This window comes from Muntiacus reevesi, chromosome 12, assembly GCF_963930625.1.
Source record: "Muntiacus reevesi chromosome 12, mMunRee1.1, whole genome shotgun sequence".
Lineage (NCBI taxonomy): Eukaryota > Metazoa > Chordata > Mammalia > Artiodactyla > Cervidae > Muntiacus > Muntiacus reevesi.
The window spans coordinates 23,797,373-23,821,451 of NC_089260.1; positions in this window are offsets into that span (position 1 = coordinate 23,797,373).

Genomic DNA, 24,079 nt, shown 5'->3' on the forward strand with positions numbered 1-24,079 from the left:
AGCGAGATGATGTCTTCTTTAAAATTTAGGGGATGGCAGATGTGGGGGTTAAGTTTAGATAGTTAATATGGATTTAGTTTTTAAAGGTCTTATGTGGAAAACTGTATTTCTGGTATCCTGAATTTCTTAGCCTGTGACCTGAGGGTGAACAGTTTAGGTATAGATAACATTTTATAAGCCAAGCCCATTTGTCTCGCTTGTTCACTTGTCACAAGAATTAAAACAGAAGGGTTGATTTAGCTTCCAAGAGAGGAAGTTGCTAGGACAAAGTTGTAAGCCTACCCACTATAGGACAAGGTGCTTCTGCAGAACAAAAATCCAAGATTGCACAAGCTGTACAAACTTTACAGTTGCACTGTAAACTTGAGAGTCTAGAATCATGTAAATTAACTTTATTTTCTCTGAATCTAAATAAACCTGAGCCACATCACATAGAATGTCTAGACTGTAGTTTTAGTCATTATTGTTCTGGGACTTCTCCCACCCTAGGTTCAGGTGAAGATCCCAGTAATCTTGTATACAGCAAAATAATGCGAATGGCACCTTCAGTTAGTCCGTGCTCTCAATTTGCCCTGACTCTCAGCCAGCAATCAAGTCCTGTGTGCGGCCTTCACCCAGCCACACTGTAGGGAGGAGATGCAGTCTCCACTGCTCCCAGAACCTGCAACCTGCCTGCCCCCTAGTCTGGGAGAATCACTACTCTCAACACTTCCCAGTCACCTCTCTCCTGCCCTTTCTGGGTCACTCATCATAATCTCCTTAATGAGTTCAGGTTATCATTACAGCTAGGGTAAAGGATTATCTCCCAATAATTTCTGCTGGAAGGCTTCCAAAGGACCTCCCTGGAGTCAGACATGGAGGCAGGAAAAACAATGTAGCAAATAAATAGAACTGTTTCCATCCTTTCTGATTCTTCCACAGAAGTCAAGTTAAAAGTAGTATTGCAACATCAGTGAATTATTCTGAAAGTTAGGGAGAAAGGAATAAAATGAGAACGATACAAGGTTTAAGGTTTAGAATAAAATTTGGATAAAGGGCATCATTTCTTTGGGTCTTTATAATTCATTGTTTAGCTTATTTATTTATTTCTGCTGCCATCTGCTGGTGCATGGGGATTCATAGTGCATGGAACCAGTGGGAGAAAATTTACCCTTTAATTCTTTGCAGCCTGAACAGATTGGTGAAGTTCAAGGATATACCTCTTCAGGGAATCATAATCAAAAGAGGTTAACAATAGAATACTAGCAATGCTTTAAATATGAATCAAATTTTAGTATATTGGGGTAGAGGTCTATAAAAACAGAAAAGAGATGAGGAAGTGGATATACAGAATGCCAGGGGTCAGTAGGTTGGAGTGAGAATGCTGCTAACAGTTGGGAGATTTCATAAATGTTGTGGATGAAGTGCTTCATAGGGTCTTCTGAACTCCTGTAGTTACTTTTGCAGTTACAGAAGATAAAGTAATCCTAGGATATATTTGAACCACAAAATACATGTGCCACTGAAGGCTTGTTCATCTCCTACCCATTTTGCTGCTTACCATCTAGAGTCAATGAAATTTTATCTTTTTAAAGAAAAGCTGGACAACAGCAGGTGGTGCAAAATCTCTCATATACCACCAGGACAAGTTAATGTGTTCTGTGGCCTGAAAATTAAATTCCATGCTACATGTGATAATCTGAATATGCAAGGCTGCCTTGATGTCAATCAGTGTTTAGACTCACATTAAAATACTAGAAGGTTTTCATACAAAATCAAAACAAAGAAATAAGGGATTCTGCAGAGAAGCATGTTGAATATGTCCTTGACCATTTACGAGTCAAAACCCAGACTATAAAAAGATTTCTTATGATCCTGGACTCAGCAAGGGCTAAAATATTTGCTGACAGAATGGTATTATGGGAGGTCAGTTGCCATGAGCATCATCAGTGGCGCTTTTGAGCGATTTCAATTCCACAAAAGGAACCAGCTGCTATTGCTGTTGTGTGACAGGTTAGGCAAGTGTCTCCACATCACAAATGGAGAGGCTTCTGAGAGCATGATGGAGTTGTGCATGTAGAGTTGATGATAAGCTCATTCAACATTGCCACCTGAGTGAGTTAAATGGGGTATTTAGAGACTATAGCCAATGAACTCTGGATTAGTCAATGTTTTTACTCACAAATGACTCCCAACTTGGACTAACTTAAAATAGTTTGTTGGTTAACAGAATTCAGCTGAAGTTTATGTAGATAAATCACAGGAAGATCAGGGATCTGGCTGTGACTTAGGAGCAGCTAAAATAAGGGTCTTCCCAAGGTGCTTTCTGGCTTCCCCGGTGGCTCACAGGTAAAGAATCCACCTGCAATGCAGAGATGCAGGTTCGATCCCTGGGTGGGGAAGATCCTTTGGAGAAGAAAATGGAAACTCACTCCAGTATTCTTGCCTGGGAAGTCCCATGGACAGAGGAGCCTGGCAGGCTACAGTCCATGGGGTCACAAAGAGTTGGACATGATGAGCAACTAAACAACAACAAGAACAGGGTGCTTTCAGCATTCATCAGCTGTGCTTCCCAATTCATAACAGCTTCATCTCTAGTGTAGAAGATCTTTCCTCACAAAAGGTGTATGTCCTCTGACAGCTTCCTAGATTCCCATGACCACCATGCCTGCCACTTAAAACTCTTAGGAAAGACCATTGCCTGGCTTGAATCAGGAGCCTATTGATGAATGAACCAGCTGAGGCCACAGGTAATGCGGAGTAACGGTTAAATCCTGATTGCGCAGATGTGTTTCTGATACGCACTCTGGAATCTTGGATAATCTACTCAAATTCTCTGTGTATCAGTTTTCTCATCTGTAAAGTGGGGATACAATAATACCTCATTTAGAAGTTTATAGTGAGGATTAAAGGGAACTTATTGTGGGAATTTTAAAAAGCAATAAAGGGCTGAAAACTATGTCTGACACAAAATAAGCACCATTTAAGTGATTGTTTTCCCTCTAAAACAGCAATTCTCAATCTTCATCATACATTAGAATCATTAGGAAACTAAAATTCTTGACAACTTGGTATCAACCCCAGATAATTGATTTGGGAGTATGGCCCAGAATCATGATTTTTTTTTCATGTTTTTTAATATCAGAAAATTCTGTGTTCATCCAGGATCAAGTACTTCTGCAGTAGATTATAAGCTCCATAGATGGATGGACTTTCTATCCACCATTAAATCTTCAGTGCTTAAAACCATACCGGGCACACGAAAGACGCTCAAAAGTGTTTGTTGAATAAGATAATGAAGCAACTATAGAAACTGATGTATCTAGTTGAATTAAGGCCAGTGTGTGTGTGCATGTGTACATGCATGCACACATGAAAGTGTGTGTGCTCATGCATACACACATGCGCGCACACACACACTGCAATTAGAAAGACTACTAGGCCTGCTAAAAATTGCAATTTTCTGTACAGCACAACTGCAAATCTAAATGCTATTCAAAATATGCAGGCATGTTTTCAAAATAGGCACAAATGTGTACATAATTGCTATACAGCAGGGGTCCTCAACCCCCGGGATCTAATGCCTGATGATCTGAGCTGGAGCTGATGTGATAATAATAGAAATAAAGTGTTCTGTAAGTGTAATGTGCTTGAATCATCCCTAAACCATCCCCTTTGTCTGGTCTGTGGAAAAAAATTGTCTTCCGCGAAACCAGTCCTTGGTGCCAAAAAGGTTGGGGACCATTGCACAGCATGTCTTCTGTTTTAAAACTTTCAGTGACTTGCAATTGCACTTTTAAAAAGTTACAGGCAATTCTCATTAGTTATCGTGGATAGGTTCTGCAAAGTTACCAGGAACAGTGAGTTAGTGAATATGGAACCATTCCTCCTAGGCAATAAACAAGGTTGGTTCCTACAAGCCTGTAGTCACATTTTCATTAACTGGCCACTATATTAACTTTGTTGTATATGGGATTCTGTTTAATTTTTTTTTCTTTCATGTGTATGTATGTGTATATGCATACATATGTATGTGACATACATACATATGACAGTCATTGACATTAAATTCACATGAACAACACTATAACTGTAACTGAACAAAGCTCATTTAACATTATCTGACACATGTATTTTCTCTGCAACTCATGTCATAGCTTTCTTACCCATAGGAATACCAGATAGCACTTTAGCACTATTCTTGGAACCATTTTAAGCAGTGAAATCACCTACAGAAAAGCACAAAAATGTGAAAAAATGATACTAAATGTCCTGTGAAAAGAATCACAGTCTGAGAACTGAAGCAAGAAGACAGGGTATTTAGTTCGGCCTCAAATGGGAGCGTACACATCAAATCACCCAAATTTTTTGTGCCCCCCACGCCGTGCATGTCCCATTATGACTGAAAAAGTACTGTGTGTTTAAAAATTGATTTTGAGGGTGACAGGTTTCAGTTAGGAGGCAAATTCACAAATACAGAACCCATAGAAAATGAGGATTAACTGTATTCAGCATGATAAGTGTAAAATCCTTAATCTGGAATCCACATCTCTCCATGAGCTGACTCTGTTTTGTTTTTCTAGCTTTAATTCCAGTTCTCCCCAGCGTTCCTCTCCTTGCCCTCCACCCCCCTGTCAGGCTGAAATACCATTCCACCCTACCCTGCATGGCCAGCCCTGCATTCTTCACTCCCCTGTTTCTATTGACTTTAGTCAAGATTTACCAGAAGCATGAATGTTCTCAGAAACTGCAAGGGGCAGAAAAGAAAGGTTATTCTCAATATACATGTATATGTTGGGGTAGTATCAATTCCAAACCTCTTTATATTAATTAGCTGCATTAAAAGTACCTTACTCTGATGAATTCAATGACAAACCAAACTGAAGGAGTCTGTGTAGGTAGAGAGAGTATTATTACATGACAAAGTGACTAGAGAGCACCAAGTGCTGTGACCAGGCCAAATTTGATATAAATAAATTTACCATGGCTTTGAAAGTTCAGGATCAAATATTTCTCCATGTCCCATGAGATAAGGCCATGGTTGAAAATAACAATTTTGAGTTATTCCTTTTCTCTATGAAATAAACTGTGGGCTAGAGTTACATATAAGTTGCATGATAAAATTCAATTCCAAAGATTAATTTTAAAAAGCAAAACATGCAGAGAAGTCTGCCTTAAATGGCAACATTATTGCTCTGATGACTTCATTATGCTTCACATAACTTGGCCATACACATTTGAAATAAATATTACCTATATGAGGTGTATATGTGTGTGTGTGTGTGTGTGTGTGTGTGTACATATAAAAGTATTTATTTTTTGTATATTTTAAGACTAGTTATAATTCCCATTTGTGTGAATCATTTGACAAGTTGAAGAAAACCAAAAGTTAGGATGAAGGACCTGTAGTCCAGATGTGTGTGTCTCTACAGTTTCAGGATGAAATACAAACAGTGCGTCTGGCTTTTACTTTCTTCAGTAAGCTATTTGGACATAACATGTGTGCTTTACTCATTAAGTCCTTATTGTCCTTAGCTTCTATTTTGGAATCAGCTGCCAGGAAATGGATTTCTAATTACCTTTGTGACCAATAAAGAAAGGTTTAGAAAACCAGATGTTAAGCTAGGAACTAGTTTCAGCACAAAGAGCATATATTTAAAGGTGAATTTTTCAAGTTTTCCACCTAGTCAATGTTGAAATGAAGTCATTCGAATTTGTCTTCAACAAGTGTGCACTTTACGTGCTTTGGTTGGTGAGGAAAACAGTCAATCCTACACTGAGATGACATAGCGGTTTTCCTGTATACCAAAGGTCCTTGCTGTCCCCAAATAAGTATTTCATAGCCTGCCTTTATCCTATATTCTTCTTAATTTAGTTCCTAAAATCAGGAAACAAAATAGAGATAATGCCATGAGAGCATGTCTACCAACATGTTCTTATGGTATCTAAGTCAATTCACTCTCCTAGTCTAGATCTTAAGGACAGTCTTAAGATCAAAGATTCATACATGGTGGGAGCTTGATCTGACTCCTTTTAAGCAGGACTGAACTAAAGAGATAACAAAACAGGAATCTTGAGGTTAGAGGCCAGGGTGCATCTCTGCTCTTGTTCCTGATATAGATTTAGGGTTACCCAATCTCATGGTATCTGAGGAATACATTCATAAATTCTCATTAGACTAACACTCTAGTACTTTGCTGCAGTCGTTGGCTCCATTATCCAATGGAGCAGTCTAAAAGCAATGAACTCTTCACTGGCAAAAGAGTTCACTGAGAGGAAAGATCAGGCGTTACTTCCCAACCAGTGTCTACCCAACTGTCTTCTGTTCACATTTCATCTCTGCATTCAGGTGTACTTTGACTATCCTAAGTGGTTAAAAGAGAGCAAACAGGAGACCCAGAATTATATGCCATGCTGAGTACAAGTCCTGGAATGAGTTCAATGCTTATAAAATAAAGAATAAACCAAGAAATATAAATTTTAAAATATTATAAAATATAGACATGACTCCTGAGTCATAAAACCAAAAATTAGTTTCTTGAAAAATAGAAAATATATAATGGATGGGCAAATATTAATTAAGAAAAAAGAGGAAGAAAAGAATTCACCACAGAAAACATTAGGAGTAAGAAAGAAGGCATAATTATACATATAAATGAAAAATTTAGGAATCATAGTTCAGTCATCAGTAAATCCTTCTTGAGTAATTTCTTTATGCCAAAACTTAGCCTATACACTAGGGATAGAGGAGAAGATATGACTGAGTCCCTTGCTCTTGGATCCTACAGTCAAGATAGAGGAGCCAGACAAACTCAGAGAAATAGTAGGTTGATGTTAGCCAGTGATGAGTACATGAAGATGATAAAACAAACTAATGTCTATGGCTGCTTTAGTCAGAGTGGGCAGTGAAGGCCTTTCTGAGGAGATGACATTTGAATTGAAACCTGAATAATAGTAATAGTCACAGACAGCAGCCTGTCAAAAGAGCCTTCTGTGTAAAAGAAAGATTAGTATCTAGTATCTGGATGACTTCCCCAGTGAGGACTTCACATTCTAAGAGTGCAGCCACTGTGGTCCTGACAAGTTCAAGAAAAGACGTGGAAGGAAGATGAATTGTCCTGTGTTTACACTTAACATTTCAGATAATAAATTTAACATATCCAGAATACAAATTATTGTTCACATTTTCCTGCTTACTCTGGATAAAGTTGTATATGCCATCATCAAGAAAGCAAAGTAATGACATTTGGGTGACTCCCTAGAAGCCACTGTCCACAGGATAATGCAACCTCATGAGTAATGACACAACCAGCATTAAGCCCATGGCATCGGGGAACTGCAAAGGCAAACTGATCAATATTGTGTCCACACAAACATGTTCCAAAGAGCTATGGTATTGTGACTAATGCAGCCTTACTGCCTTTGTCTCATAATGGGAGACATGAAATTATTTGGAAACAGCACGTTTGAGAAGAAAGAACACAAAAAAGATGATTCCTGAACCCCACGAGAAAGAAGTGGGATGTGGACACTATGAAGAATCTTCCCTTGTCCTGACTGGAAAATAAATAAATACATAAGTATGTCCTCTCTATCCATTATTTAATCTTCATTGATAAATCATTCTAGTTTATATGGGTCCTTATATGAATGTTGTAGTATTTTTTTTAAACTAAATTGTTGGACAGGGGCCCTACAAAAATATTTTTGTTAGCTCAGGATCCTGCACACTGTAGGGGCACTCCTTAATTTGATTTTTTTTTTTCTTTTAAAAACAAATGAAGAGGGTCCCCACCTTTCTCTTTCACCTAAGGAAATATCATTTGTCCTCTACCTCCACCCCAGCATGGCTTCCCTTGTGGCTCAGCTGGTAAAGAATCCACCTGCAATGCGGGAGCCCTGGGTTCGATTCCTGGGTTGGAAAGACCCCCTGGAGAAGGGAAAGGCTACTCACTCCAGTATTCTGGCCTGGAGAATTCCATGGACTATACAGTCCATGGGGTCACAAAGAGTCAGACACAACCGAGTGACTTTCACTATTTGGGCTTCCCTTGTGGCTCAGCTGGTAAAGAATCCACCTACAATGTGGGAGCCCTGGGTTCGATCCCTGGGTTGGGAAGATCCCCTGGAGAAGGGAAAGGCTACCCACTCCAGTATTCTGGCCTGGAGAATTCCGTGGGCTGTATAGTCCAGGAGGTCACAAATAGTTGGAAACGACTGAGTGACTTTCTCTTTCACTTTGCTCCACAGCTGAGCAGCACCAGAGTGGTAGCACACCAAGAGAAAAGGAGAGTGGAGAAAGGAAGGTAACAGACCAGATACACATTCTTACAGCCCTGGATCTGTGGATCCAACCTGAGACAGAGTGACTGAAAAGTTATGGAATTTAACTTGGATGGATTTAAAAGAGGTTGCTACCTTGAAGAAGAAAATTCAAGCAATTACTCAAAAATTAAATCATATAATTATACCTCTATTCTAGCATCTGCAGCCTCAGTGGGGATTCCTTGAAATTGCAGGTTTCTTTCTTTTTCATTCCACACACTAAATACCTAATTACATGAATAGCCAACATCAATTTGGATGACTTACCCAGATTAAATATAGAGTTTGTTTTGGACCTCTAAGATAATTTACTTTTATTCCCCACAAAAACATTTTAAATAAACCAGATGTGTAGTTAGATGGACCCATGAGAGCTAAAACACCTGTTGGGCAGACTAAAACTCTAAAGTACAACTGAAATCTTAAGGTAATTATGAAATACACAATTAGGGTAATCCTTACTATGATTTATCTTTGTATTCCTCATTATACTCAGCATAATTAAGGAAATGCTGGAGACTATTGGGCTTGATGGCTTATAAACATGAATATTTTAAAATGTTTAATACCAATACTCTTCATAAATTATGACATCATTCTTTTAACATGTAGATTGCTGATGATTCAGAATAAAAAGTCCATTACAGTAGACCTAAGTATTTCATATCTGGAAATATTTCTTCCATTCCATTGTGTCTATAAGTACACTTCCAAGAAATGGTTCAGAAAAGCTACTAAAGTAAAAGTAGTTTTTTTCCCTAGAAAAGTGTCAAAATTTTGACTGAGATGTATACCACCATACCTAAGATGTAATGATTTTATTATTCAAATCTAGGGTTGAGGTGCATGCCTGCTAAGTCACATGCTAAGTCACTTCAGTCGGTCAGACTCTTTGTGACCCCATGGACTGTAGCCCATCAGGCTCCCCTGTCAACGGGATTCTCCAGACAAGAACACTGGAGTGGGTAGCCAGTCCCTTCTCCAAGGGATCTTCCCAACCCAAGGACTGAACTCTCATCTCCTACATCTCCTGCATTGGTGGCTGGATTTTTTACCACTAGCGCCACCTGGGAAGCATGTCTAACTAAAAGCAGACTGAAAGTGAAAGTCACTCAGTCCTGTCTGACTCTTTGCAAGCCCATGGACTGTACAGTTCATGGAATTCTCCAGGCCAGAATACTGGAGTGGGTGGCCTTTCTCCTTCTCCAGGTGATTGTCCCAACCCAGGGATCAAACCCAGGTCTCCTGCATTGCAGGTGGATTCTTTACCAGCAGAGCCACCAGAGAAGCCCACGAATACTGAAGTGGGTAGTCTATCCCTTCTCCAGGGGATCTTCCCGACCCAGGAATTCAACCGGGGTCTTCTGCATTGCAGGCAGATTCTTTACAAACTGAACTATGAGCGAAGCCTAAAAGCAGACTGTACATGCTAAATACCTGTGCTTACATCTGTCTGTCTATATTAAATATTTAGCTACTCTTATTTGTCATAATGCATTATATCCTCTCTACATTGTCTAAGAAATCTGTAAGATCTCTAATGCCTAACTCAACTCCTCTTTCTATCTATCAATATATGCAAGGAAATGAGCTGAGTAATCCCTTGTTTGATTTGACGCAATTAACTTGAGCCCAGTCCTGTGCAGGTGTGGTGGATAAGACGGCATCATAGTTCTTTCCTTCTAAGAGAGAAACATGGGACGAGTAAGTATTTACAAAAGGCCTTGTAAGCCTAGCACCTAGAATACATACTTAGAACTCCCACTGCCAGGGTCAAGTCCCAGCATTCTACAAACAGCAAACTTTGTAAGAAAAAATGTGTAATGACAGAATCTTCTAGAATTGTTGTAGGGATGAAGTAAACTGCAGTTACAGAAGAGCCAGCTACATGGTAAGATTCAGTATATGTCAGCTGTTGTTATGAAGAGGCATGATACCTACCATGAGAGAAGAAATGTAGATGCAATGTAACTCTATCATCAACTCATAAAGTATGAAAAGACAAATTCAACTTAAAAATAACATTCTATAGTCAAAATTGAGTGTGTCTACACTACTTTTGTTCATCTAAACCACTGGTCATATCTCATTCATTCAATTAGTACTCACTGACGTTCTGCCAAGTGACCAGCCTGTGCTAGACAGTGGGTGCAGTGTGAGAACAGGTCCTACATTCATAGCTTTTGGTCATCTTGGAGAATAACTAGAGGTGACTCATTGCCCAGCAGACTCAGCAGGCACTTGACCATAAGTGGTAAGTCTGAGGAGAACTCAGGAACGTCAAGAATAAATAAAACTTTTTTTTTTCCAGGATGTGTGAATCTCCCTAAATTCACATGTCACTTAGAACTGGTCAGATTGCTTACCTTGAAATTCAGCCTCTCACTTCATTTCTGCCACTTTCTTGACACTTAAGAGCTCATATTAAATTTTTATAAGACTTTAAATCTTGAAAGCTAGGTACCATAGAAGCACAATTTAGAATCATAATTCCTTTGCAAAATGCATCATAATTAGCTTGCTTACCATCTTACAGAGCTAGTGCCATTTTATGGCGTCCAACTTCTGACTTCTTGTTTGGTAAAGGTTGGTAATATATAAACTGTGGAATAAAGACAGAGGCAATGTAATGTAGCTGCAACTGTCTTGGTCTTAGATTTTGAAGGCCTTGTTCTTCCACTCATTTAAGCGGTGTTTTTATTAAATATTTATGTTATTTCAGCCTTTTCTGTATCTTTTTGCCTTTCTGGGAATATCACCTTTCTCCTCCCTTAGGAAATGGAGATCAGCTGACTCCTTCCCCAACTACAATGTGGCCATGAGCTCAAGTCAGCCATATGAGCATCTCCATGTCAACAGCCCCAGTGATTGGTCCAGGACATGATGCAAGATGCTTGCATGACAGTTAGTACTGGTGCTCTGCAGGGAGCTATTGGCCAGGAGGTCCTTTCTTTTCCCTTGAGTTGTCAATTGGTTACATGTATGCTTGAAGCTGTCAGCAGCCATCGCCCACCTAGAGAGTACCTGATGACAAGCAAGAGGAAAACAGGCAACAGGGTAGAACGTGACTATAAAGAAAAGAGAGAAAATATGAGTGCTGATGACTTCTCTATGGAGGGAATACACAGGAGTGCAGAAATGTACTTTACTTTCCATACGTGTTTGCAGTTGCTGTCTTAATGTTTTATTTCACTTGGAGGCAAAACAGTGAATCTGAGACAACTCAGTGTATCAGTCAACTCACAGCCTGTCCTCTCCCCTTCCCTTGAGGCTGATTCAGAGGACAACAGCATCTGTGGGTCCATCAGTTACTGAATCTCCTTATGGCTGGCGACCTCTGAGAAGCCCATGGCTCCATCCTGCTCTCTGTCTACTCAGATCTCTCTTTAACCTTGTCTCGACCATGTAGTCCCTCCAGATTGACCAGCTGTCTCTTGACAACCCTGAAGACCTCTGAAAAAACTGTATATTTCTGACCAGATATGCCAAATATTTCTCACCCTGCTAGTTATACACAATAGTGTCCCAAAGCGCCTCCTGAGGTTTAGATGGATATAATGTCACGAGTGAGCTTCCCTCATGGCTCAGATGGTAAAGAATCTGCCTACAATGCAGAAAACCCAGGTTCAATCCCTGGGCCAGGAAGATCCTTGGAAAAAGGAATGGCTACCCACTCCAGTATTCTTGCCTAGAGAATTCCATAGACGAAGGAGCCTGGAGAGCTACAGTCCATGGGGTCATACAACACAGCCACCATACTTGGTATTTCATGTGCATCTAAGCTTGCTTGTTTCCTCTCTACTTGCCTCTCTATACTGAAAAATGAGATAAGAAAATGAGCTGTTACATTGTGGACTATCCTTCCCAGATCTGTTCCTTTACATAAGCTTTGTCTTTTAAAACAAACAAACAAAATCTAAAAACAGCATCTCTGGTGAGAATTTCTAAGTTTGAAACCTAATAATCTAGTCTTGTGAATGCTCCATCTCCTGAGACAGTGAGTCTGGACTCCCTCCACTCAGCCTGAAATCAGGGAAAAGAAGGAAATTGCTAATAAAGAAAAGCCCAAGAGGTTATCTGAGATTTGATTTAAATTAGTCCAGCAAAGGGTATCAGGTGGGAGGAGTGAGAAAGTATAGGTGAAACAAGATTAGCTATAACTTGATCATTGTTGAAGTTAGGTGATAGCCCACAAGGGTTCAACATACTATTCTTTCTACCATCTTGCTACTATTTTCTCTATATGTTCATTGTTGGAACACTTGTTGAAAATAAAGTTTGCAATAAAATTGTTCTTAAAATAAAATGAAAAGTCAGTTAATATCAAGATATCCCTCCATTATGCAATGGTGTTCAGTGTTTGTTGTCATTGTTCAGTCTCTAGATCATGTCCAGTCCTTTGCAACCCCATGGACTGTAGCCCGCCAGGCTCCTCTGTCCATGGGATTCTCCAGGCAAGAATACTGAAGTGAGTTGCCTTTCCCTTCTCTAGGGGAACCTTCCCAACCCAGGGATCAAACCCGGGTCTCCCACATTGCAGGCAGGTTCTTTACCATCTGAGCCACTAGGGAAACCTAAAATAAAAGGAAAAATTAGTTAATATCAAGATATCCCTCCACCATGCAATGATGTTCAGGGTTTATTTTTACCTTTCAGTCTCCACATCATATCTGATCCTTTGCAACGACATGGACTGCAGCACTCCAGTCTCCCCTGTCCTCCACTATCACTTCGTTCTCCTCCCATCCTCAATCTTTCCCAGCATCAGGGTCTTTTCCAATGACTCAGTTCTTTGCATCAGGTGGCCAAAGTATTGGAATTTCAGCTTCAGCATCAATCCTTCCAATGAATATTCAGGGTTGATTTCCTACAGGACTGATCAGCTTGATCTCCTTGCTGTCAAAGGGAATTTCAAGAGTCTTCTCCAGAACCACAGTTTGAAAACATCAATTCTTTGGTGGTCAGCCTTCTTTATGGTCTAACTTTCACATTCATACGTGACTGTTGGAAAAGTCATAACTTTTACCATATGGTCACTTGTTGGCAAAATGATGTCTCTACTTTTTAATACATTTTCTAGGTTTGTCATAGCTTTTCCTCCAAGGAGTAAGTGTCTTCTAATTTCATGGCTGCAGTCACTGTCCACTGTGATTTTGGAGCCCAAGAAAATCTGTCACTGTTGCCACTTTTTCTCCATCTCTTGGCCATGGAGTGATGAGGCCAGATGCCATGATCTTTGTTTTTTTAATGGTGACTTTTAAGCCAGCATTTTTAAAAAATTAGTTAATTTATTTTAACTGGAGGCTAATTACTTTACAATATTGTAGTGGTTTTGCCATACATCAACAAGAATCAGCCACGGGTGTACATGTATCCCACCAATCCTGAGCCCCCCCCCACCTCCTTCCCTACCCCATCCCTCTGGGTAGTCCCAGAGCATCAGCTTTGGGTGCTCTGCTTTATACATCAAACTTGCACTGGTCATCTATTTTACATATGGTAATATACATGTTTCAATGCTATTCTCTCCAATCATCCCACCCTCACCTTCTCCCACAGAGTTCAAAAGTTTCCGTGTCTCTTTTGCTGACTTGTATATAGGGTTGTTGTTACCATCTTTCTAAATTCCATAATATGCATTAATATACTGTATTGGTGTTTCTCTTTCTGACTTAGGTCACTTTATATAATAGGTTCCAGTTTTATCAACCTCATTAGAACTGACTCTAATGTGTTCATTTTTTATAGCTGAGTAAGCTTACTCCTTGGAAGGAAAGTTATGATCAACCTAGATAGCATATTAAAAAGCAGAGACATTACTTTACGAACAAAGGTCCGTCTAGTCAAGGCTATGGTTTTTCTGGTGGTCATGTATGGATGTGAGAGTTGGACTGTGAAGAAAGCTGAGCGCTGAAAAATTGATGCTTTTGAACTGTGGTGTCGGGGAAGACTCTTGAGAATCCCTTGGACAGCAAGGAGATCCAACCAGTCCATCCTAAAGGAGATCAGTCCTGGGTGTTCATTGAAAGGACTGATGCTGAAGTTGAAACTCCAATACTTTGGCCACCTCATGCGAAGAGCTGACTCATTGGAAAACACCCTGATGCTGGGAGGGATTGGGGGCAGGAGGAGAAGGGGACGACAGAGGATGAGATGGCTGGATGGCATCACCGACTCGATGCACATGAGTTTGAGTAAACTCCGGGAGTTGGTGATGGACAGGGAGGCCTGGCGTGCTGCGATTCATGGGGTCACAAAGAGTCAGACACGACTGAGCGACTGAACTGAACTGAACTGAATACTCCTTTCTGTATATGTACCACAACTTCCTTATCCATTTGCCTGCCTATGGACATCTAGGTTACTTCCATGTACTAGCTATTGTAAGCAGTGCTGCAGTGAATATTGGGGTACATATGTCTCTCAATTCTGGTTACCTTGGTGTGTATGCCTAGCCATGGGATTGCTGGGTCATATGGCAGTTCTATTTCCAGTTATTTAAGGAATCTCCACACTGTTCTCCATGGTTTAAGCCAGGTTTTTAATTCTCCTCTTTCACCCTCATCAAGAGGCTCTTTTGCTCCCCTTTGCTTTCTGCCATTAGACTTAGGTAATGGAAACCTATTAAAGAAAATCACACTGAAAAGTGACTTGATCAGATTTGTAATTTTGAAAGGTTGTTTTGGCTATTATATCATAGAGAGTATCTCTAGGTATAAAAACTAGAGGGGAAATGTGCCTTGGTCTAGATAAATTGAGTGAAGAAGTGATAGAGCTGGATGGAAAGATCCAGACAAAACGGTGTGTCTTGCACAGGGAGGACAGTGAGAAAGAGGCCCAGGTTCCTGCCAGGTTTCAGTTTGGGTTACAAGGAGAATGGTCGTGCCATTTACCAGGATGGTGAGTTCAGGAGCAGAATCAGGGTTGAAGAGTGAGATATTCTTCTCAAGTCTTGACTTTGCTATGACATATTTGAGGGGTCCTGGGAGAGTCAGCTAATTCTGTGTTTAGTTTTTGTACATGTGAAATTGTGTGAATAATTTAAAATAATTCAAAATATTTTAAACTACAAAGCATCATTAAATATTGTTTTCCAAAAGTTTATAATATGTAATGTGACCCCAGTAAATAAGCAATGATGAAAGGAAAAATATTTAACTGTTTTGGTCTCTATTCCCTGTTTCTGAAAATTCCTCAAATCAGTTTAAAATCACCCACCAATTTTAGGAATTGGTCCATCAACAAATTCAAGGGAAATAATATGTGTAAAAATGGGAATCACAGTAACAAACTTGAGAATGAACACTTGGCGATAAAACAATTTGAAATACAATCAGAAAAACCTCTTTGACCAAGCTTATCAAAGAAGGTATATGGATTTTTTTAAATATGTCAATTTCAAACAGCTAGGAAGAAACCAGATAAGTGATAAAATTTGAATGAACACAAGGCTATTGATTTCAGTCAAGTAAGATAGAAAATAAAAAGCCTTCACTCAAGATATACAGTGTTTTTACAGATACCAGCAAAGGAAACACTTACTTGCCCATCTTCTTGTAAATAAAAGGTGGAAACTAAGAAAATAATTCCAAGCTAGGGAGCATTTAATGCACAACACTGACAGCTAACTTTGACACCTGCATTTTTTTAAAATGTCCTTCAGGGTTAGATCTTAAAATCACTCCATTTCCTTCTGATCATCCTTTTAGGTATCAGTCCTCAAAGCTTTTCTTCAGAGTCCTGTGGCCCAAGTTGCACAAGTTTTACTGTTAATATAAGAACTCCTTCTATCTTTTCTTTAGGAAAGTCCTGACTTTTTTAATAAAGAAATATTGATAATTTATTACTTGAATTACAAAGCATTTTCCAGCAAGGCAAAGACCAGAGACTCATTCTGTTATACTCAGATGCCCTTACGTTGATTTAATTTCCCAGCATTCTATGTAAGTCTGACCTCTGTCCGACAGGGCCTTTATTTCTCTCATCTTGCGGGTTTATGCAGAGGTCTGGAATGCCACTACTGAGAGAGCGTGTCCGCAGCATTTCTTAGCAAAGCACTGCCAGAAATACAGAAAATAAACATCTTTGAAAAATAGCTGAGTTGAAGTGCTTCCAGATTCAACTCTGAATAGTTAAACTCCCGTAAAGCCTGTTAAATATTATAAAAAATCAAGTCATTAATGGCAGTTCAGCTTTCAGATTGCAATATGACTTAGAACCATGAGACCTAAAAGACAAGTCTTGTAGCAGTGTTATTGGTCCTCACACAGAACAGCCTCCTACTGACTTTGGAGGTGGGAAGAGGGAAGAGGCTGAGAACTCGGTACTGAGAGACTCTCAGGGGGATAAATGTCTAGTTTGGGTTGCTGAGGATTGATAACAAGCTCAGCACCTAATTAAATCTGCTTCGCAAATAGCTCCCAAAGCAGAATCAGTGTCTCTATTTGGAATCAGTGATCACTCTCTGGGGAGTCATCATAAACCAAAAATGATAACTTGGCCATTTGCAAAATTTCTCCCTGAAGGATGGTAACCCAAAGAGTGATGAAAATCACAAGTTTTATATCAGAGTCCTGGAACGAGGTTGTATTTGTCTTATCTGCACAATCGTATCTTGCTTAACTATCAGGCTAGGAATGAATAAAGCCTGGAAAATACTCTGGCTCTAGGGAGAAAGTAATCAGCCTTTTGCACGCCTTAGAGCAGTTCATCCATGAAAACACGCGTCCTAACAATAACAGTGCTGCACCGATACAGGACCTCTTGGAAGGTGTTTCCAAGGCCGTTGGTGCCAACAGAAAAAGCATTCTGTGCCTCTCTCTAGGCATGTGAGTATATATTTTTAACCACCTCTTGAGAGTTAAGGAATATCTCATTACTTTCCTACCTTTAAATCATATTCAGACATCCAGCTCTAGGGTCCCACGCAGCCTGAATGGCATGAAATTAATCCTCCATCTGTAGTTCCTCTCTCACCAGTTTACCTGTCTGCAAGTCCTCAATTTCTTCTGCAGAGCAAAGAATCCAAAGAGGGTCACTGGTTAGAGCCGAAATGCCCAGTAGAATCCTGAAAGTCAGCTGATTCTGCTACTCAGGGGCTACCCTGGGCTCACGATGTTCTGCAGAAGGTCTTTGTAAGACTAGGTGAACGAGCTTCCCAGGTACACAGAGCACCTTGGCAGGTGTGCACATTCAGTTCTCATACCTTTCCCTATCTGGGGCTTCCCTTGCTCTCTGCTCCCCTCTCTCCTCAGAGACATTTAAAGTCAACTCTAAATAAGCTGAGATTTCCAGGAAATACTGAAATATTGAAAGAGACAGCACCTTTCAGAAGCTCCTGGTTTGGGCTTCTTAAGGATAGGAAACACAATTGCTCCTATTACTTTTCCCAGAAAAGAAAGAGATCTCTGTTTCTCTCTTCTCTTTCTCTCTCTCTCTCTCCCCCTTCACATAGTCACACATACTTCAGTTTAAACAACAACAAAAAAAAGGTGACATTAGTGTTAGTATTCATTTAACAAATGAAGAAATAACTCAGACATGGTTACATGTTCACTCACCTAGGCGTGGCTAGTAAAAGAGGCATCTAGACCCAAGTGTGTCTGGATCCAAAGCCCATGCTCCTGAAATCTCTTCTGGCAGAAGCAGAAAAGAAGTCAGTATGTCAGAGGATAACTTGTAAGAAGGTTATCATTATTTAATTAAAAAAAAAAAAAGAAATTAAGTGCCTCTTGCTCAGTGTGTCCCCCGAGGCTGCAGTCATCTTGAATGGAGGCTGAAGGGTTGGCCTTCTGGTGTCCTCCCAGGCCTGCTGGCTGGATCCAGTTCCTTGAGGGTTGTTGGGCTGAAGGCCTTAGTTCCTAGTCATTCCTGGTAAGCCTCTCCACAGTACAGCTCACAACCAGTCAACTGGCTTCTGCCAAATGAACGAAAGAGACAGAGAGAATGAGAGAGAAAACAGGCTGGATGCTGCAGGCGTCTTGTAACCTGCCTTAATCCATTCAGCTGTTATGACAGAGTATCAGAGACTGAGCAGCTCATGAATAGTTAAATTATGGCTTGCAGGTCTGGAGGCTGGAAATGTGAGATCACGGTGCTGGCATGGCTGGGTGAGGGTCCTCTCTGGGTTGGAGACTTCTCTTTGTATCCTTGCTTGGCAGAAGGGGCGAGGGTTCTCTCTGGAATCTCTTTTAGAAGGCACTAGGCCCTCAAGAGGTCTCCATGTTCATGACTTAAACACCTCCCAGAGGCCCCACCTACTCAAACCATCATCTTTGCAGGGGTTAGGATTTCAACATGTGGATTTTGGGAGAGGATGTAAACATTTAGATGATACCCTAACCTAATCTTGGAAGCAACGTCCTATTATTTTTGCTAAATTCTATTCATTAGAAGCAAATCTCTAGGCCCAGTCCACATGCAAAGGGGAGGGAATTACACAAAAGGGTCAACACCAGGAGGGAAGGGGTCATTGTGGTTATCTTATAGACTGCCTATCACACCTGTAGATATGATTTATTGCTAGGCTGAGCAGACTATTTAAATTCAAATCTTTAGCCTTGTTACTTGCTAGCTACGTAATCTTCAATAAGTTACTTAACTACTTTGATCTTCAGTTTCCTCATCTGTAAAATGGAACTATGAATGGTACCTATTGAGCTCAAGGAGTCAACATGGATCAAATGAATAATACATAATCAAAACCTAAATGAATGCCTGGCATATGGTAGATATTCAGTGAATTTTGTAAATCCACTACACTTCAGTTAAAAATTATCAGATATAAAATAGCTTTCCTGAGTAATAATATATATTCAAAAGAGAAGGCTTTTTATTTTTAACTTCTGAAAATTATGTAACATAAAGTGGTCACAAAGAAAACCAAGGCCATAACCATTCTTGGAAAAGTTGAAAAAACCTTCATCAATGTTGACACTAAACATTTTTCTCAATGTAGTAGAATTTCAAACAACTAAAACACAGTCTAAGAAAGAGGAATACTTTTATTACTCTATCACTCTCATAGTCTACTTCTTATCCTGATTTCATAGATATATTACTACTCAAGTGAGAATATTTACTGTCCTCTGGGCAGTGGAGTGGGTTTATTTGACTAGTGTTGCTTTGCCATTTACATCTCAGATCTGAACCCTTCCTCACCCTTTGTTGTAGACACCACCAGCTGTACACACAGACCCACAGACAGACATGCAGACAATCAGAATCACACAGAGACATAGATTCAGACTCAGTTCTTGGATATAAATATTAGTTACATTCAAAATGAACTGGAATTTCATAGAAATGCTTACCAATAAATATGTCCAGTTAATGAGACTTTACCTGAACTCCTCCTATATCCCCCAACTTGGTAAATGGCATCTGGCATCTCCATCTACAGACGCTTGAACCTAAACTGGGGGGTGACCTTGGTTCTCTCTCTTTCTCACTCCCCGATCTGATCCCTCACTCTTCTCTATCCAGCCCTCCTTGGTCACTTCTTTCTACTCTAAATGTAGCTGCTTTAATTTAAGCCTTCAGCAATGCTCAAAGCAAAGCTGAATTCCTTTCAGAGATGAAAACTGCTTCTCACTCCAGCTCCTTATCCTACTTTGCCACCCCAGCTCAGTTCTGAACCGTAACCCACAAAGTTGTTTATGAAAACTGCCCACAGCTCTCATTTTTGCTGGGTCAGATCTAGTCCCTAGAGACAGGCTGAGCCAGGAACGATGCAGCCCTCCTTGTCTCTTTTTTCTCTGTCCGCATCTCCTGAGACAAGCCCCAAACTTCCCTTTTGAGGAGAGATAAATAGCTTCATACAGAGATTGGTGGTGGGGGGGTAAGGGAAGAGCCAGCCATTCATTCATTTACCATTTTCAACTATGAATTCTAGTTCCTGGTTTTTTGTCTTTTGTTAGCTACTCCCCTATTTTATTTTGGGGAACCAACCATCCCACGATTTCATTTCATGTGATTCTAGTGAGACTGATTCTACCCCTGCTGTCAGTGGTAGGTGTGATTTATCACCAGTCCCAGAAGAAGCAACTGAGAGTATCCCACCTGCATGGCTTAGGGGTTGGCTAAGGGTGGACATTTGGCCCACGTCAAACCAAACACACCGAATCCGGAGACCCTTGCTGGAGATTTTAGGAAGGAGCAACTCTCTTTCTTCTAGGGTTGCTAATCAGGCAGGATATAATCCTGAAACTTCTGGAGTCTACATTGCTTCCACTTAGAGGCAGCCTGCCTTTGGATGGGCAAAGACAGAGAGAAGCAGAGTTATGGTTGGAAAAAATATCATTTCTATGGACATTGTTTAATTACCTGGATTCAGCCACACTGGAACTTTTCAGTTAAATAAACCAGGGTATTCTCCTTAGAACCTAAGACAATTTATGATGAATTACTGTCCCATACAACTCAAAACAACCAAGTCACCTTCAACAACTTCACTGGCAGGAGGCTATTAGCCCTCACTTTAAACATTCCAGATAAACAGTCTTCATTTTCCACCAGGGCTCTGGGCTTAAGTCTCTGATTCTCAGTTATTCTTTGTACTGAGCAAAATCTGCTATCTTTATCTTAGTCCCATTACTAATGTTTCATGTATTTATTCTTGTTCAATTAGGGAACAGTAAGTAGAAGAGTCCTCAGATGGGTTTGAATTTTGTGTACTGAAAGAACAGCAAAACCCTATGTGTCAGGCCCCTAATGAGTGAGCAGCATGGTGGTACCTATGATGTCAGATGGATTGAAGGCTATGAGAACAACGAGAGACCTCAGGAGCCATTTTAATATGTGAGAATAATGTGATTTGAGTTACAACAGTTAAAAGATTCCAAATTCTATCTGTGGAAACACTAGGGAAAGGCAAATTTCTATGCCAACTTCAGAAAGTTGAAGTCACTTCAGTTCCCCATAATTTTTCTCTTTTCTAACATCGATATCTCCAGCTTTTTCAACCATGTTTAATTTGGCAGGGTTCTCAAGCTCTGCAACAACATGATGTCATCTTCATGACTCATTCTACTTTATCAACGGGCCTCCTAAAAGACAATTTTCAAGCTGATATTGATTGATTTAATAAATTAAGAGGTAATTAATTTACTCTTAATTAATTAAATCAATACCAGAGGAAGATATATTCTTTTTAATTAAGTCAATTTCTAGTTAAAGTTCTTTTGTGAGAGAAAAAACAGACATCTTTTTTTTTTTTTTTTTGAGTGGATTAAAGAATCCTGGAAGGTCTTTACAAGACAGATAAATAAGAACATAAAGATCGATCTCATCCAACATTTGTATAAACAAAATGAGATAAGAAAAACAGGGATTTAGCTTAAACAAATGACCAGATTTTATTTGGAATCATCAGCCCAGTAGGGGATTAGTCAATGTGTAGTCTCCATGGAGGAATGCCTTTAAGAAGTACATCTCTAAAGCCAGTTTTAACAAGTCCTAGGAAATATTTGATTTTAAAAAATCCTAATATTAAAAAGACCAGAATGAGGTTTAGGTGACATACTACTTATAGGTGGGAAGAAAAAAACATGGTTAATTTAAGCAGATCAATGGCAGTTAACTCTTTGGAAAGTTACCCAATTGTTCCTGGATGTTTGTTTCCAATTAACAGTGAGATCACTAAAGCTGTCTACTTCATTTATCAATGTTTATGCTCAACTCTTTCAGTAAAGTGTGTGTTACTGTTTCTAGATTTATTGGTAAGTATAAACGGGTGCTGATTCCTCCTATGGAAAGCCTCGCTGCTCAGTGGACCAACATACCACACACAGCCCAACTGATAGAAAGTGCCCTGTGAGAAGGAGACGAAGTTCCCTGTGAGAAGATTTTTCCATAAATAGCCTTGCAAACCCTGCTTTCATGATGTAGCATTAAATTCCACATCTAGTTAGTGAAAGTAAAAGGATGATTTTGTAGAAGCAGTATATTCTGACCAAATTTTCTGAATTTGGTCTTCACTTCAACGGAAATTGTGGAGCCTATTCCAGAAGCTAGAGTTAGGGCTACTGCTGGCTCAAATGTAAACTAGAAAAAAAGATAGACATACACCCACAGTAGGCTTCTGGGCTTAACAAGAGGACCTTCAGCCTCTTTTCGACCTTACTTAGTTAACTATTGCCAGAACAACTGTGTAACAAACCACTCCAAATCTTAGTGGATTACAATAATAGCTATTTATTATTTCTCGTGAACCTGCGAGTTCCCTGGCCAGTTCTGCTGACATGGCAAGTCTTGCTTTATCTCAGCTGGGTTTACTATCTGCAGTCAGCACCAGGTTGGCTGAGGGCTGGCTGGTCTAGTGTAATCTTGGCTGGATCAACTCATTGCTGCCCCATATGGCCTCTCAGCCCCCAGTACACCAGCCAAGGCTTGATCTCACAGTGGAGGCAGGTGTCCAATAGAGCAGAAGCTACATGTCCTCCTGAGATCCACGCTTGAACATGGCAGAGCATCTCTTCTACCAATTCTATCAGCTAAAGCAAGCTACAAAGTCAGCCTGGAATCAAGGGGAGAGAACAGACTCCGACTCTTGATGGGAGAAGTTCCAGAGTCACATTGAAAGAGATGTGGATGTGAGGTGGAGATTTAGGGCCACACCTGCAATCAATCTACCACATATTCCATCAATAGTCTGCTACAACTGGCTAGAGTTCATAAAACTTGACTTTGCTAGACGATTGGATAAGTAAACTAATAGACAACATTTTTTTTTTGCCTCTTTGATTTTTTTTTTAATTTTAATTTTTCCAGTTTTTTTTTTAATTTTTCCAGTTTTATTGAGAAAGGATTGACATATATAAGTTTAAGGTGTACAGCACAATGGTTTGATTTGCATATGTTGTGAAGTGACTGCCATAATAGGTCTAGTTAACATCCATCATCTCATATACATACAATGAAGATAAAAGAAAATATTCTCCTGGTGATGAGAACTCTTAGGATTTACTCCCTTAACAACTTTCTGGTATAACATACAGCAATATTAGCTATTGGCATCATATTGTACATTACACCCCTAGTACTTACTTATCTTATAATTGGAAGTTTGTACCTTTTGACCTCCATTCTCTAATTCCCCCTTCAATCATTCCCGATCTCTGGTAATCACATGTCTGATCTCTCTTACTAGGAGTTTTTTTTGGGGGGGGGGCGGTTGGGGGTTTGATTTTAGATTCAGCATATAAGTGAGATCACATAGTATGTCTTTTTCTGATTTATTTCACTTAGCATAATGTCTTCAAGGTCTGTCTTTGTTGTCACAAATAGCAAGATTTCATTCTTTTCTATGGCACACACACAACTTCTTTTGTTAATTGAAGCATAGTTGGTTTACAATGTTGTATTAGATTCTGCTGTAGAGCAAAGTGATTCAGTATACATATGTATACATCATATGTATACATTCTTTTTTATATAAAACATTCACTTTACTGAAAAAGGAGAGAGTAGCAAGTTCTGACTTTAATTACTACCTAGTGTTTCAACATCAATTAATACTATATAATAAAAGTTAAAGAGACAGAACAAAGCACAAATGTAGAAAATAAGGGGAATGAGGAATAGAAACATAATCATCTTGTCTGATTGCTTTTCCTCAGTCATTCCAGAAGGCTAGTATTGAAAGAGAAACACAAATGGCATTCAGATTTCAAGGAAAAGTATAAGAATGCATTAGAAAACTTTAATGGATATGTTTTTTAAAAAATATTTTTTAACTTTGTAAAACAATCTAATAAAATTGAGAGGGGTAAAATTT